We start from the raw sequence: 15,740 nt of genomic DNA, 5'->3' as shown, positions 1-15,740 counted from the left end.
AAATGGTTTTGAGTTTCGTCTTGGTGAAGAATTTTCCCAGCATATGTATTTTTGTCAAAAGCTTTTTATACGTGACCCATTTTTCCTGTATGATTTGAAAAGAAATCGCCCAGCAGGTTGCTGAGCACGTTTGGAATTAAACACTAGACAGGTGGCGCGCAATACCGCCTAATGCAAAGCGTCCACCCTAGCTACTTATCTAACCATTCGCCTTTCTTTTTTGTTTGTTTATTATTGCCGTAGTGTTTCGGTTTGCGCCGTTCGCACGCCACAGGGGGGCAATCGGTGGCGGTTGGTGGGCGTTACTTGCTTCTGCGAGCGAACGGTGCAGCAGTGTCCAGCGCCCTGCCCGCTCCCCGCAGGGTTCTGCACACGGACTCGCCCGCCTTCGAGTCGTCCACGCTTCCCAGCGCTGCCCAAGAGCGTCATGACCGGTGAGCGCTTCCCGCATTCCTCCGATCGTAGGCCTAGGGGGGCCAGCTTAGGGCTACAGGCTGCCGCCGATCAGCTGTTTCGCGTTGCCGAAGGGGCGAAGGCTGTCCGCTCTCGAGGTCAGGAATGCGGACCGGGCAATGCCCTCGTTACCTGCTCGAGTTCGAGTAACGACTGATAGGCGCCGCAAGCCCCGCTTGGTCGCTGTTTCGCGCGCAGAAACGAAAATCAAATAAGCTGTGGACAGTTCTTCCAAGGACGCGCGTGAACAGCTATGCCGTGATCGCGGTCGAAAGTAATCAGATTCCTACGTTGTTTTATCACGCTCGTTTACTTCCTTCCTCTGTACTCGCTAAAGTCCGATTCACATGGTGCTATCCTACTTGCGATTTTCTGTCTCGTGCGTCCAAAAGCTCGTGGATCCATAGCACGCACTTCACCTGCCGTTCACGGGGTTTATTTATTTATTTTTTCCCCCTACCACCGACGTTGCAACCGAAAATTGCAAGCAGAATCGCAGAAAAGTATTGGGATTTTTATGTTTGTGTCACATTCATTGACTTCGTTCTTTGGCGGCTTCATTGCTTAGCGTTTTCCAGAACCGCAGTGTTGCCCCTGCCCTAGTTTTTCGGCCCTATGTCGAGATATCTCTGTGATCGTATTTATTTGGGCACGCTGCGGCCAATTCCGCTTTGCCCCGCGTTCCCGCGAAAGTGCATCGCGTCCGTTTCCAGGTGTATTGACGGCCTACCGCCGAGTTCTGTGCCGATTACAGCTCTATGACAATTGTATCTTGAACCCATGAAGGCTGGTTTTTATCTCCAACTGGAGACAATGGTCTCGGATAACAACCGCCCCATCTGCGCTTCGAAATGCTGTGTTGACACACAAGCTTCCAACCGATTTCACCATTTGTTGTTTGTAGTGCTCGTGTAAATTTCGGCGCGGGTGGCTGCGGCCCGATGTACACCGAAGAGATCGCGACGTATGGACGCGATAAACGAATCGGGAGGGGGAGGTATATGGAATCTGGAATGGATGACGATGTTTTCCCCGGAAAGAAAAACTTGTCTTGCGCAAGCCGATGCGCTCACGTTCGCGCCCGTGCATGGCACAACGCGCGCGGAAACCATTTCGTGCAGGAATGATTTCCCCACAGCTCTGGACAAACGCCAGCGCGCGTACGCGATGGCCGTACATGCCTGACGCCTGGGAGATCCCCTTTCATAAGCTGCCAAGACCTACTAAGCAAACAGGGAAGTGGAGTCAGCTGTGCCTCGGCTTGACAGCAGTCTACCTGCTGTGGCAATCGTTTTGTCGATGAACGCCTATCAACGTTTTTAATTTTGTCAGCATTGCAACATATTGGTCTTCGCATTAGACAAGTTGTCTCGTAGAGGAAACCTTGGCGAGTGAGACGTCAGACGCTGCCCTTGAGCAAGCTGTAGATGCTGATGATGTTCCGATTTCTCGACGGATATGATGTGTCTATAACGGCGTGCTCCCGGCATTAAGTTATAGAAATTTGCTCGGTCGCCACTATTGTCTGTGCATCATGTGCCACACATGTTAGTTGTAAACTCTGGACCCATAGAGAATGTACAGGATGTTTTGTTGCATTGTGTTAATTTAATGGGTTTTGTTAACTTAAAGGGACACTGGCAGGGTATATACGCTCGCCGAGGTTGTCATTTGAACATATCTTTAAGAGTGCAACTACCCAGAACACAATTTGCGGCTCAAAATTTGTTTTTTTTCCAACCGAAAACAGACAACAGAGAATTGGCCAGTTTCATTTTTTTTATTTTATTTCTTTCTGTACCCTCGGGGCCACTAGGGCATTACAGAGGCAAGGGGCGAGATACGGTACAAAATTCTGTAAAAACGAAATCAAATGCAGACAATGTAAAACGTGAGCAGGCAAGGTTACTATGAACAAAGATGACTGGTTATCGCCGTTTTGGACAAATCAGTTGATGATACGGACACTAAAGATGCAGTAAGGTGGTTCCACTCAAAAGACGTTCCAGGTATGAAGCGGTCAATGTAGGCGTTAGTACGACAGTGATGAAATCCTACTTTGCATTCATGGTCAAGGCGAGCAGAGATATTTGGGGGAGGAAGAAGAAACCTTTCTTTTAGAGTAGGGTTAGAGTAATACATTTTGTGAAAAAGACACAGACGAGAAACTTTGCGATGCAAAGACAGAAAAGGCTGACACAAGTTAGTTTTCATAGACGAGACACTTGCGGTACGGTGATAATCACAAAAGGTTTATCTTGCACCGCAATTTTGGATGGCCTCAATGTTAGATATGAGTGTTGAGTGACCGGGATCACAGATTGCTGCAGCGTATTCTAATTCTGAACGTACCAGTGTTTTAAATAAAAGTAACTTTAATGACACGGGGTCTCATGTAAAATTTTATTTTAAGTAACCAAGCATAGAATTGGCATTAGCAGAGATGTGATTAATGTGAACGTTCCATGACTTGTTATGGGTAATATGAACAGCAAAATATGAACACCACTGACATACTGCTGAGGTAGTATGTCAGTGGTGAGGAGTTACATTGAGTTCCATGCATAGGTTTACAGTTGTGGTTGTTAAGAGTCATCAACCATGCGTTACACCTCTCCAAAACTGCATCTAAACCTGTTTAAAGTAGTGGAGCATCAGATTCGTTAGTAATTTCCTGATAGATTACGCAGTCGTTTGCAAACAAGCTAGTAGGAGATGAAAGATTCTGAGGCAAGTTGTTTATACAAATTAGAAACAAACGAGGGCCTAAAATGGACCCTTGTGGAACACCGGATGTTGCTGCACTGAGGTGGGAATTAGCTTGATTAGTAGAGACATGCTGGGTCCGATTTGTAAGAAAACTTTCAATCCAGGAAAACACATTGAGGCCGAGGTTAAGTTTATTAAGTTTGAGAAGTAAAACCTTGTGAGAATGATCGAATGCTTTGCAGAAATCAAGAAACACCATCAACCTGGGATCCTTGATGGAGAATAGAAAGGAGATCATTAGTGAAAGAAAGGCGTTGGGTCTCACAGGAAAGAAATTTACAAAAACCATGCTGAGGGGGTGTAGAAAAGGAGTTAGGATCTAGGAAATTAACAAGGTGCGAACAAACAATATGCTTCATGATTTCACAGGCACCCTGTTGCGCTCACTCGTTTCCATGGTCACGTGGCCTTCAAACTAGGAGTAACAAATATATTCAGAATCATAATTCATGTAGAGCACACATTCAATATTAAAATTAATCACCTTTATTTCTATTTAAAGAAGGTAATGGTGGAGCAAAAGGGAAAAAGCTTCAAGAAGTTTGCAGTGATGTGATTGCTGCGCCATTTGTGCCGAACTGTGCCAAAGTGCTTACCCTGCTACATCCTGCTACATTTTACCAGAATGTGAGAAATTTGTGCCAACGTTGCGCCAAATTTAGTTTTGGCGCAACGTTGCACTTTAATGGCACTGAAAATATTGTAGCTCAGGCCTCGCTGCTCGGCCAGGCCGTTACGATATGCTTATGCGAATTCTCAGAACTTTTGGCTATTGTCTGAAATGAAGTACCATTCGATCGCATTTCGTGTGAAAGGCTGACAGTACACTCGGAAGTTTCGCAATAATTCTCGTGTTCGTCGTCTGTTCTGCTGGAGGATTAGTTAGTCTGGTCGAGTGCGCTTCTCCTCGCGCTCTGGTGTACTGCAGAGAAGCGAAAACCGCAATGTAAGCATTGCGATTTTGCGTGTCTTGCTTCGCCGCAGCGCATCACCGTGCTAAGGGGAAAGCATTCCTCCAGAGCGAGACGTGACAATTCCTGAATACAACTTTGGCTCGTATGTATGATAGACTACGATATCCTGGCGGTAGCTTTTTTCATATTGAGATTAAGCGAGAATACTTCGGTAGTGCAAGAACATTTATATGCGCTCTTTCGTATGTTTATTTATTCATTTATGCCAACTGATTTGTTTAGCTATCCCTTTTATATAAATGTGATTAAGTTAGAACTAAGTTGGCAGGAACAGTGGATGGAAGCTCGGGAACAACCTTAAGGATGATGAAAATAATCCCTCTTGTTCCCCTTCTCCAGGGATTATTTTCATCATTCTTGTCCAGCTCGCTTGCACCTTTGCATTTAATTGCACTATATTTATAACCTTAAATCGCAAGCTTCACCCTTGTTGGTGTTAGACTGGTGGCAGCTGATAAAACCCGTTTGCTCTACTGACGTCTAACCCCTGGTAAGCTCAGTTGGTAGAGCGCTCCACTTGTAATGGAGAGGTCCCGGGTTCAATACCCGGACCAGGCAGATTTTTTCGGTCGCTCACCAGTCACCTAGCTGTGTTTGGAGATTTATGTTTGTCCTTTGTCCCTCTTGTTCCCCTTCTCCAGGGATTACTTTCGTCATTCTTGTTTAGCTCGCTTGCACCTTTGCATTTAATTGAACTATATTTATAACCTTAAATCGCAAGCTTCACCCTTGTTGGTGTTAGACTGGTGGCAGCTGATAAAACCCGTTTGCTCTACTGACGTCTAACCCCTGGTTAGCTCAGTTGGTAGAGCGCTCCACTTGTAATGGAGAGGTCCCGGGTTCAATACCCGGACCAGGCAGATTTTTTCGGTCGCTCACCAGTCACCTAGCTGTGTTTGGAGATTTATGTTTGTCCTTTGTCCCTCTTGTTCCCCTTCTCCAGGGATTACTTTCGTCATTCTTGTCCAGCTCGCTTGCACCTTTGCATTTAATTGCACTATATTTATAACCTTAAATCGCAAGCTTCACCCTTGTTGGTGTTAGACTGGTGGCAGCTGATAAAACCCGTTTGCTCTACTGACGTCTAACCCCTGGTTAGCTCAGTTGGTAGAGCGCTCCACTTGTAATGGAGAGGTCCCGGCTTCAATACCCGGACCAGGCAGATTTTTTCGGTCGCTCACCAGTCACCTAGCTGTGTTTGGAGATTTATGTTTGTCCTTTGTCCCTCTTGTTCCCCTTCTCCAGGGATTACTTTCGTCATTCTTGTCCAGCTCGCTTGCACCTTTGCATTTAATTGAACTATATTTATAACCTTAAATCGCAAGCTTCACCCTTGTTGGTGTTAGACTGGTGGCAGCTGATAAAACCCGTTTGCTCTACTGACGTCTAACCCCTGGTTAGCTCAGTTGGTAGAGCGCTCCACTTGTAATGGAGAGGTCCCAGGTTCAATACCCGGACCAGGCAGATTTTTTCGGTCGCTCACCAGTCACCTAGCTGTGTTTGGAGATTTATGTTTGTCCTTTGTCCCTCTTGTTCCCCTTCTCCAGGGATTACTTTCGTCATTCTTGTCCAGCTCGCTTGCACCTTTGCATTTAATTGCACTATAATTAGAACCTTAAGGAGTTCGGCGGGATTGTTTTTAAGTTGTGTTCACATGCCGTTTCTGTTATGAAGTTCTACAAAAAATAAAAAGTTATTGGCGATCATAGTCAAATAACAAGTGCTTTGTTTTTTATCTGAACTAAAAATTTCTGTTTTGTTACAACCTCAAGAACTTGAAGGAACCATTAATTTATGGGCTCCATATTATTGTATTATTTCAGTGAGATTCAGCACCTAAAATAACCATTCAGAACAGTTTGCGCTGTCCTTCTCCACTCACCTTCTCACCGTGTCTGGTGCTTCTCCACGCAACTAAACGCTAGTTTTGTGTTTGAGGGACTCACTCCTGCTGTGCAATTGATGCGAACAAGGGGTTGCACTTAAGTGAGAAGGCAGTGTAGACATTACCTTTTAGTTGGACGCGCCGACACATTAATCTTATCATGTCTGCATTGGTATGAATAAAAATGATGCTCCAAAAGTTTTTTTTGCTGCTCCAAATTTGACTTTTGGCTGCTTCAAGAGCTGCTCCAAAATGACTCAGACCAATCACATCACTGAGCTTGACTGAAACCTGAGTTGCATCGACAGCCATTGGAACAAACGGTTTTTGTGCAATGAAAATAAAGAACAATCGTATACAGGAAATTATACATTTGCAAGTGGGATAGCAGAAACATGACACAGAAAGTTCAAATATGTAAAACGATGCTGCACAACTCTTCAGAAGATATTGTTTCTAGATTTCTATTTTTTCTCCAAAGCTGTTTAGAAGCTTAGGAATTAAATACCGAAGCATTTGCTGCCCGCAATTTGACCTGCATGTGGGAATCTCTCAATATTCATTATAACGAGTCAAGTAAATTGTATTATTTTTTTCTACTGCAGCTATCTCGTTTAAAAGAACACTTCATTTTCCGTTTTCGTTCTTAATGGTGATTATAGATGTCTGTAATCAATTAGGTTATGAATTTTTAACATTTGCAGATTAATAAACTTGATCTTAGTGTGAGAGTTATAAGGTGCACAGAAGATGGCTCTCAACATTTCTTTTTAAGCAGGTAAATTCAGGTTGGATGCCGTGGTTGTGCCCCAGATATGATGGACAATTTAGAAAAATTTTGAAAGCAAAAAAAAAAAAAAAAAAACTATGACAAAAAACAATGTTTTTTTTTTCAAGAAGTTTTGGAAGCGTTAAAAAATTGTCTGAACAGTAATAATCCCGCTATAATCTAAAAGATAGTGAAAAAGGTAAATAACAGCAAGACCTTTTTGTGATTTCTTATGGTGCAGTATCATCATATTAATTGTTTTAGCATTAACGCAAGCTTTTGCAAATTTAGTGGATTCTTCAGTACTCATCTGGCAACTGTCAGCAGAAGAAACAGGGCCGTCCTTTTCGGAGGCGCAGTGAGGGACGTCAGGTCTATATCCCATTCAAATAGTTGGGTAAACTTCAATGTGCTCAACTATGGTAAGGGACCAGCTGTGTGTAGATTTTGTCGTGCCAAGTATGTATTTTCAAACTCAACCCGTTTGAAGCTTCACATCGCAGGATGTCCAAAGTGGCCTCTGGACATGCAGCAAGTTTGGAATCTGGAACGATGCCTCCCTGAAAAAGGAGCCCTTGTGTTGAAGTTGTGTGGCCAAAATGTGCACCACCAGAAAATGAAAGTGCAAACTTTCAAAGAGAAACTGCTAGTCCTATCAACCAGCATACTTTTATACAAGCATTTGTTGACAGTATGACACTGAAGTGCCAAAGGAAGCTTAATGAGGCACTTGCGCAAGCGATGTGTTCTAGTGGAATGGCCTTTGTCAGTCACCGATGAGAGATAATGGAGGGCCTGCATACTCACCGCCCTCCGAGCGCTAGTTACGTGGTCAACTATTGAAGGCGGAGTACGCTTGAGTGATGGCACAGGAAGACAACAAAACCAACTCTACACTTAGTGTCACCATACTCACAAACGGATGGACGAATATATGAGGTGGCAGCATCTTGAACTTCATGATGGCCATGCCAACGCTCATCTTCTACAATGCCGTAGAGGTGGAAGATCTCAGACAGGGTGGAGGATACATCACAGGATAAATCTTGAAGGTCAGAAAAACTTGGAGCAAAAAAGGTTTTTGCCATGGTTACAGACAACACAAACATAAAGATTGCATGGACGATCGTAAGTCAACACTTTCCTCGCATCACTACTTTGGGGTGCTGTTCTCAAATAAACTTGCTGTTTTCTGACTTGCTGAAAATGGTGGCATTGCAGGAATTTCATAAGAAGTTCAAGTCTGTAATCCATTACTTCTTTCAATTTTAGGAACAAAGAAGGTTTACAAAAAACCGTTATCGCTACTGAGCTTCAGGTGAGTAGAGAAATAAATACAATGGTGTGAGACGAAGCTGACTTTTGGCGAGATGGGATGAGTGGTTGAAGCCAGCTGGCCGCGCTATTTCTGATGCTGGGTCAGACACTGCTCTTGTGTTAAATGTTTATGAGATCTTCTAACTAACAAAACAAGCTGAAAAGGCCCTCCAGACTGCCTTGTCTACCAACAAAAAGGAAAGAGCAGCAGAAATCCTGTGTGAGCGATGCAACTTTATGTGTCATCCAGCGCATGCCGCCGGAAATTCGGTTGACCCGAAGTGCAGATGAAGATGCTTGAGTAAAGAAAGTATGCCATGCTATAATTATATCACAGAAGTGGCAGGGAGGTTAGGTTTTGATGCGGGAAAAGTGCTGTACTATCTCGTTGAATGCAGAACCCTGCCAAGTGCGTGACCAAATAAGGAACTGGACGTTTCGGCAAAGCATATCCCACCATGCATGTGGTGGAAAGGGCTGTGTGCATCTGAGCCTTTCACACCAATTGCCTCTCGCTTACTTCAAGTTCCACCATGAACTGCTGCGTGCCAACGAAACTGGTCGATCGATGCTTGGCACTGTCCACACCAAAAGTAGAAACACCCCAGTGGACGAGAAGAATGCCGCAAAGATATGAAGACTACGTCCTGAGTTGATTGTAAATAGTTAATGTAGATTTTCCGGGCTGTTTTGTTCATACTAATAATCTGGTCATTGCATTTGTTAGCTGCATATATCTAACTACTGTGTTTCTTTGTTTTTCTAAGGGGGAAATATGTTGTATATAGAGGGTGCTGGTTATCATGCCAACATTTGTATATAAGCCCATCATCATTGGATTAAAGATGGTTCAGCGTCCATCCACCATGCATGTCAGTGCTTGCTCTGCCAGCTGGCCCTCGACGTCACCTGGCACCACCACAAGCCCCTGAATGACTATCTGCACACAAAACACCTGTAATTTGGTTCCTCTTTTGAATACTTACCAGATGCGAGTTTCAGGACTGAAATTCATTTTGTGCAAAAGATTTTGGTCAGTCACTCTACTTGTTTTCACCCCAAGCACCGTGAAAAAAAAGTTTGGCTCCTCACATAGTGGTACTCATCTCGTCCTTCATATTTCATTTAACATACCTCAAGTTGCCTGGTTATGCAATATATCAGGGGTGATACAAAATTTCATCATACAAACTGCAACATGCAAAAATGCACTTATTACACATACAAAAAAAGAATGTCATCAATCTAAAAAAATTTTTTTTAAGAACGATAGCAATATTGATGAATACAATACAACCAAATTCATACACACAGGCTTAATTTCTGAGTACCATAAACTAATAATTCGCATTACATTTTGAATTTTGTTTTACCTGTAATTTACATGATACTTATGGGGCAGAGAATTCCACTCAGAAATGGCAAGCTGCAACGGGGAGTTGGGAAATTGGTTAGTACGACAATTATGTACTACGCGAATTTTATGAGGATGGTCGGAACCAGAAAAAATTCTATAAGGTAAGAACCGCTCCTTGAAGGGAACATTAAATAGTAAATTTTGCGAATGAACGCGAGGCGGTAAACCCTATGTCTGGTGTCTAATCAAGGCAAATTTGCTCTATGTTTTAAGTCCGTGACGCTTGTAGATGGTGAATAGTCTTTAAATATCAAACGTGCTGTATTGTTTTGAATGCATTGTATTTTTTTTAATTGGATAATCTTGATAAGGAGCCCATATGGTACCAGTATACTCAAGGTAAGACCTGACGAATGATTGGAAACCTAGAAGGCGACAGATGCTAGAATAAATTTTTTCATGGACAGTCGTTGAACTCAGAATGGAGTGACCTCGATTACGCTCAAGATCGACCTGTTTGAGGCAGCGTGTGGGGAAAACACTCAAAAAGTCTAAACACCGTTGCTACGAGGTTTTCTCTAAAATTGAGTCCGATTTTGCGTTGATTACAAAGCATTTGTTGGCAGTAAGCAGTCTTATCATGGCGTAACGTGAAGGGATCGCCTTGGGACTTTGCATAGTCTAAGAGCTTTCGCCGAGCAGGACGCACTCAAGGAGCATAATTATGACTGACTGAGCACCCCGTGCCTTTGATATTGTAAGCATTTTCCATGATAGTCTCTTTTTCTTTCTTGGAGCTCAGTCTTACCATAACAGGCCTACGTTTACCTTCTTTGTAAGGCCCCAATCAGTGGGCTTTGTCATTGTGTGACCCATCAACATTAAATCTTAGGTGTTCTTTTCAAAGGTCTGTAATTTGCTTTTCCGAAATGGCCCATGTCTCCTCATAAGAATCTGCGAGATCGAAAGACAGAAGATTGGAATCACGGAACCTGTTCTCAGCATCATCAAAACGCAATTTCAACTGCGATAGCTCGACAGATGCAGTGGTCAGATCGGGGTCTGCACGTTCATGTCCCCTAGAGCATTCATCTTCTAGCCCAGCTAAGTCACTTTCTAACATGGACACGCACTTTACCAGGTCGTTGATAGATAGGTCCACGTAGTTCTTTTGCTATAATCTTTCATGAAACAAGAAGCTTCTCTTGAAAACTTAGAGAGCATTGTTGCAGCAACGTTCTTCTGTCAAACCCACTGAACATTGCAGTGGTGCAAAAGAAGCACTGATCGGGGTACAAATGACCACTGTATGTAGATTTCCAAATGACTGTGTCCATCTTTTCTCCGCCACTGCCTAACCAGGTTGGACACGTCCGGGCTCCTCGATTTCACCAGCCCAACTAGAAGCGACGACTCGAAAAGCCCGCGAAGTGAATATCTATAAATTAACTGATGCCAAGTGCCCCTGGTCCCCGCTAAGGGCATTCCTTTAATTTGAAGAAAACGCGAACAAGCAGGACGACGGGAGTTTCGAGCGAATGCTCTTTCTCAAGTAACGGGAACCGAGAAGCAGAACAATGGGGAACAACAAGAGGGTGACGGAAGGCAGGGCCGGTAATTCGGTTGCAAGAAAAGGGAAGGGAGAGCGAATGGGCCTAAAGTCGGACCCCATAAGAGTGCATCTGGGAGTTGGACAATTCAAATTTAGATGGGTAGGAATGTATGCTTGGCGGCAAAAGGACGAGGTTTGGAAAATCGGTTGTGATGTAAACCTGCATTCATTTGGGGCGACAATTGCCAAAAACTGTCTTCTGTGAAAAGCGCTCGCTCCCTCCGCCAGATGAAGAAAAAAAGAAACACTTTAGAAATGCTGCGCTTTATTACATCTGTGCCCGCTGGGGGCGATGTACTGTACAGGGTGGGTACAGACAAAAACGTCTCCATCCTCCCAGATTGTAGGACCAGCTTGGCCAAGCAGAACTCCCAAAATTTAGTTTCTTTTTTTTTCGTGTGCTCCAGACGGTTTCTGCAACAGTTTTTGCTGTGCCCTTCCCATATCAGGACTTAGGACTCTCTCACGAGTTGCGGGATGATTTAGCAGCATCATTGCAATATTTTTGCACAGTAATCTGAGAAATAACTAATGGTGTTACTCTTTACAATTGCTTTAGAAAAATAGTAACCCTGTTAGTTACAATTATTTTCACTAGGCAGTAACGTGTTACACTTTTCATGGAAAAAGGTACTTCATACCGGTAACGCATTACTAGTAATTAGTTACTACCCAAGACTGCTTACATCCCCCTTTATAAATTGAGTCCCACAACAGGCTTCGCCGCTCAGCCCGATCTTGCGGGTGTCTGTGTAAGCTGATTCTGCGTTGGAGTGATCTGCTGGGGTGCAGTTGTTTCTTCTTAACACCTGGTTTTGTGCAGGACTTGCTGCGTATGTTTCTGGCAGTTTCCACTCTGCTTGAGTTGGACGAATGAAGGAGGTGTATCGTTCTTTTGCCCGCTTCCTGTTTGGACCCACTATTACCTCGGCATTGTTGCTTTTTGGATGGCCTCTCCTGGTGTCCAGTGACAGCTGTTTTCCTACATGCAGACTTTGTCACCAATTTTGATTTCAGGTGTCATTCTTGTATGTTGGTCCACATAGTGATTTAGCTTTTGGCTCTGGCTCGTCATTTTCTGCTTACTGTCGCTGACTACACTGGGGATTAACACCTGGCCTTGTGCGTCGGCTGAACAGTAGTTGCACTGGGGAACCCAGTTCTCTGTTGTGAAGAATGTGCTGCAGGCTTAGCAGAGCCAGTTGGATGTCGCTTATGTCTGCAATGCATTTCTTGAGTAGGTTTGTTACAACTTGCACCGCTCGTTCCGCTAGTTCATTGGATTTCGGATACCTAGGGCTGAAAGTGATGTAATTGCATCCCCAGTTGCATCTTAAGTTCTGAAACTTGCATGCATCGAAGCATGTTCCGTTGTAGGATTCCAAACCCCTTAAAGTGGCGTGAGTTGAGTATCATCTTTTCAGAGCCGAGATGACCTCGTTCGATGAAGCATTTCTCAGTTCCTGGTAGTCAATGAAGCCAGAGTAACTGTCCGCAATGATGATGTTAGTTGTCCCAATCCGGTCGAGTAGGCTGATGGCTGCCCTTTCCCATGGAAGTTTGGGAACTTCTTTAGGCATCAAAGGTTCGTTGGGTGGTTACCTTTGTTTGGACTTGCAGGTGGTGCAGGTAATGACCATCCATTTGCTATCTTCCAACATCCCGGGCCAGTATACTGATTCTATTGCTTGCGTCGGGCAGTTTCCGATGCCCAGGTGCCCACTGTAAACCTGTCCTGTACTCTTTTGCGCCACGTCTTTGGTATGACCATCGTGCCGACTCGAAAGAGTACTCCTTCATAGATGACTATTTCATCACGAGTTGTTGAGAACAGTTCCATGGTTTCTGCCATAACACCATTGCTTGGCCATTCATTCATGGTCGCTTGGAGTATGTCTTGTAGAGGGTCATCGTCTTGTAGTGATGCCTTGAGTTCTTGAAGTGTGCTTCATGACATCAGGACGATTGCTAGAATCTGTATGTCTTTTGTGCAGTCTTGGGCTTTCACGTTTGGATGACAATCACGGCTCAGCAGATCTGCAATAACCCGGTCTTTGTCCTTCTTGTACTTGATTGGTGGGGCATATGGCTGGATGTCAAAAAGTATTCTTTGAAGACGTGGCACTGCTTGTCCTTGTGGCTTCTTGCTGATGGTTTCCAGCAGACGGTGATTGGTTTCCAGTTCTAGTTGTCGTCCGTAGATGTATTGGTGGAATTTCCTGCGTATATAACCGACGGCCAGCGCTTCTTTTTCAACTTATGAATAGTTCTGCTGCGTGCTAGTCAGAGTTGCAGATGCATAAGCCACAAGCTTTCCATTCTGGAGCGAAACAGCTCCTAGTACCTTTGACAGGGTGTTTAGCGACCAGGAAAACCGGGAATTGTCGGGGAAATTTTAGTTACTGGTAAAAATCAGGGAATTGTCAGGGATATTGTCAAAAAGCGAGCACAGTCGGGGAAAAAGAGCCGGAAATGGCATAGAGTGCCCTGACCAAATACTTGAGGACTTGGGGGCAGAAAAATAGGCAATAAATTATGCTTAGAGCAGTACGCGGGCTCTTCTCACTGGATGTAGTGTGCGCTACTCTATGCAAAAGGAACAGCCGATAAATCCAAGCCTTGGATTGGATTGGACTGAGGGCACGACACAAGGCTAGATCGTTTGAGCTACTAGATTGAGTAACAACTGGGAAAGCCGCAGACCCCAATCGAAGCCTTCAGCCGAAAGTATCCAAAAGTGTGCATCTGGTGGCACTGCCGGCCATGCCACCATGCTGCCATTTAGTTATTGACGTGTGTTGTTGGGTGTCGTGTTTTCATTGTGTTTCCGGAAGTGGTTGCTGCACTGACGATGTCAGCGGCAAGAAAGTGCTCATTTAATCTGAACTGGACGAACTCGAATATTTCGGAATATGCAAGTTGGATTAAGCCCGTGCAAAATGATTCTCCCTGTGCTCCATGCCTCGTGTTCTAATGGTCTTATATATGTACCCGCCTCTACATTGGTCAGGGAATTTCACCTGAAATTGTCAGGGAAAACCTGGAAAAGTCAGGGAATTTCAAAATAATAATTGCCTAGACACCCTGCTTTGAACTGGCATCGACAGGAACTGTCGTCTTGTTGTTTGTGTCATAGTTGTCTAGCGTTGGTGCTTGCTTGAGAGCTTGCTTGATCTTTCCTAGAGCAGTGCTTTGTTCTTCAGTCCCCAGCCATGCTATGTCTTGCTTGATTAGCTTCCTGAGTGAGCTTGTCTTCTCTGCCAGGTTAGGGACAAACTTCTGAAGGTACTGTATCATACCCAACACTGGCTGAAGTTCAGTCTTGCTCTTTGACTCTCCGATTCTTTTGATTGCTTCTATTTTTTCTTTGTCAATCATTAGTCCTTCAGCTGTTAACCCTTTAACGCACAAATTATAAAACAGTGGGCTAATATTTTTTTTTCCTTTATTTTGTTTATTTTAAAGAACCAACAAATGAAAAGTGAAGGCATTGGCACTAAAAATACAAAAAGAAACAGAACATTAACAATATTGTTGATCTGCTTAAATATGGAGTAAATGTCGAAAAATTGCTTCTCAAAACCTCACTTCTGACAAAACGAATCAGTTTTTTCCGCTCTTAAGGCACTAACAAAAGAAGCGACAGAGTCACACACCTAAATCAAATATCCTAGGCATTTCCAAATGACTCCCACGGTCGGTATTCATACCTATATGTTCCGACGCCAATTCCATCTCGTTTTTCTGTCGTTCTAGTTAGCGAAATTGATCCAATGAAGGAGAAACTTACTTTTGTCGGACTTCTGCCACGGTTCGGGCTCGGCGTAGTTTGAGTCTCATACGCGGTAGGATTTCAAGGACTAACTACAACAACCTCTGAGGTTGTAACTGCAATCAATCTTGCAAGAATAGTGCATGCCAAGCTGTAGAGTCCTCAGTGATCTCCAAAAATAGTTGTCCGGGTTGGGGTGGGAAATGGGTCAATTGCGTTCGTTCCTTTGCCTTGGTGCTGTTATGAAAAAAGGAAGCTCTCCCCAAAACGTGCCCCAAAACAAAGTCATTTTGGATTCCGTCCGATCGTCAAGATGTAACTGTCGTCGACTGTGACTGCGTTACTTGAGATCTTTCTCAAATAAATTCTTTTCAGATAACGCTGCATCGTGTGGTATGTACAATATATTGTTCGAATGTTAACACTTGCTATATTGTATGTCCGTGTCCTGTCCATCGGTAAACACGTTATTTGTGAGCGTGAAAAATGCATGCCTTTGGGCTATCTTTTGTAATAAATTATTTTCAACAGTTAAGCTCTTTGTCGTTTGACATGCAGCGATATGAGCGCAGCACCGTCAAAACTTCTTGTAAAAAATACAATAAAAAACTAGAACTATACATTCCAGTCGCATTCATTCTGTCGCGTGCGTCCAACAAAAATAGTTTACAAATTTTTTTTTTTTAATGTAGTACAATGCTTTTTCAATAACCTCGAGAAAATATATGCACCATGAAACACAGAATACAGCAGGAAAAGACGAGAATTTAGCCGCCAGCAGTGTTTGAAACTGTGCCTACGCAGGCTGAACCTATCGAAATCACAGTCCACT

General features: G+C 43.8%; 1 protein-coding gene and 1 non-coding gene across 2 annotated transcripts in view; both read left to right on the top strand.

Annotated features, from left to right (window-relative positions):
• The first annotated feature begins 241 nt into the window (after window positions 1-241).
• Window positions 242-15,740, top strand: part of LOC8042496 (guanine nucleotide exchange factor for Rab-3A) — a 77,060-nt gene continuing 61,561 nt past the window's right edge. Inside the window, exon 1 of the mRNA XM_029970821.4 lies at window positions 242-434. The gene's annotated coding sequence lies outside the window, so the exon portion shown is untranslated. The remainder of the gene's footprint in view (window positions 435-15,740) is intronic.
• On the top strand, window positions 4,984-5,056 carry Trnat-ugu. The gene has a single exon. It is a non-coding gene; the product is annotated as a tRNA-Thr (tRNA).

This window comes from Ixodes scapularis, unplaced genomic scaffold (genome assembly GCF_016920785.2).
Source record: "Ixodes scapularis isolate PalLabHiFi unplaced genomic scaffold, ASM1692078v2 PGA_scaffold4__175_contigs__length_147842914, whole genome shotgun sequence".
Classification (NCBI taxonomy): Eukaryota; Metazoa; Arthropoda; class Arachnida; order Ixodida; family Ixodidae; genus Ixodes; species Ixodes scapularis.
This window is presented reverse-complemented; position numbering and strand designations above follow the sequence as displayed.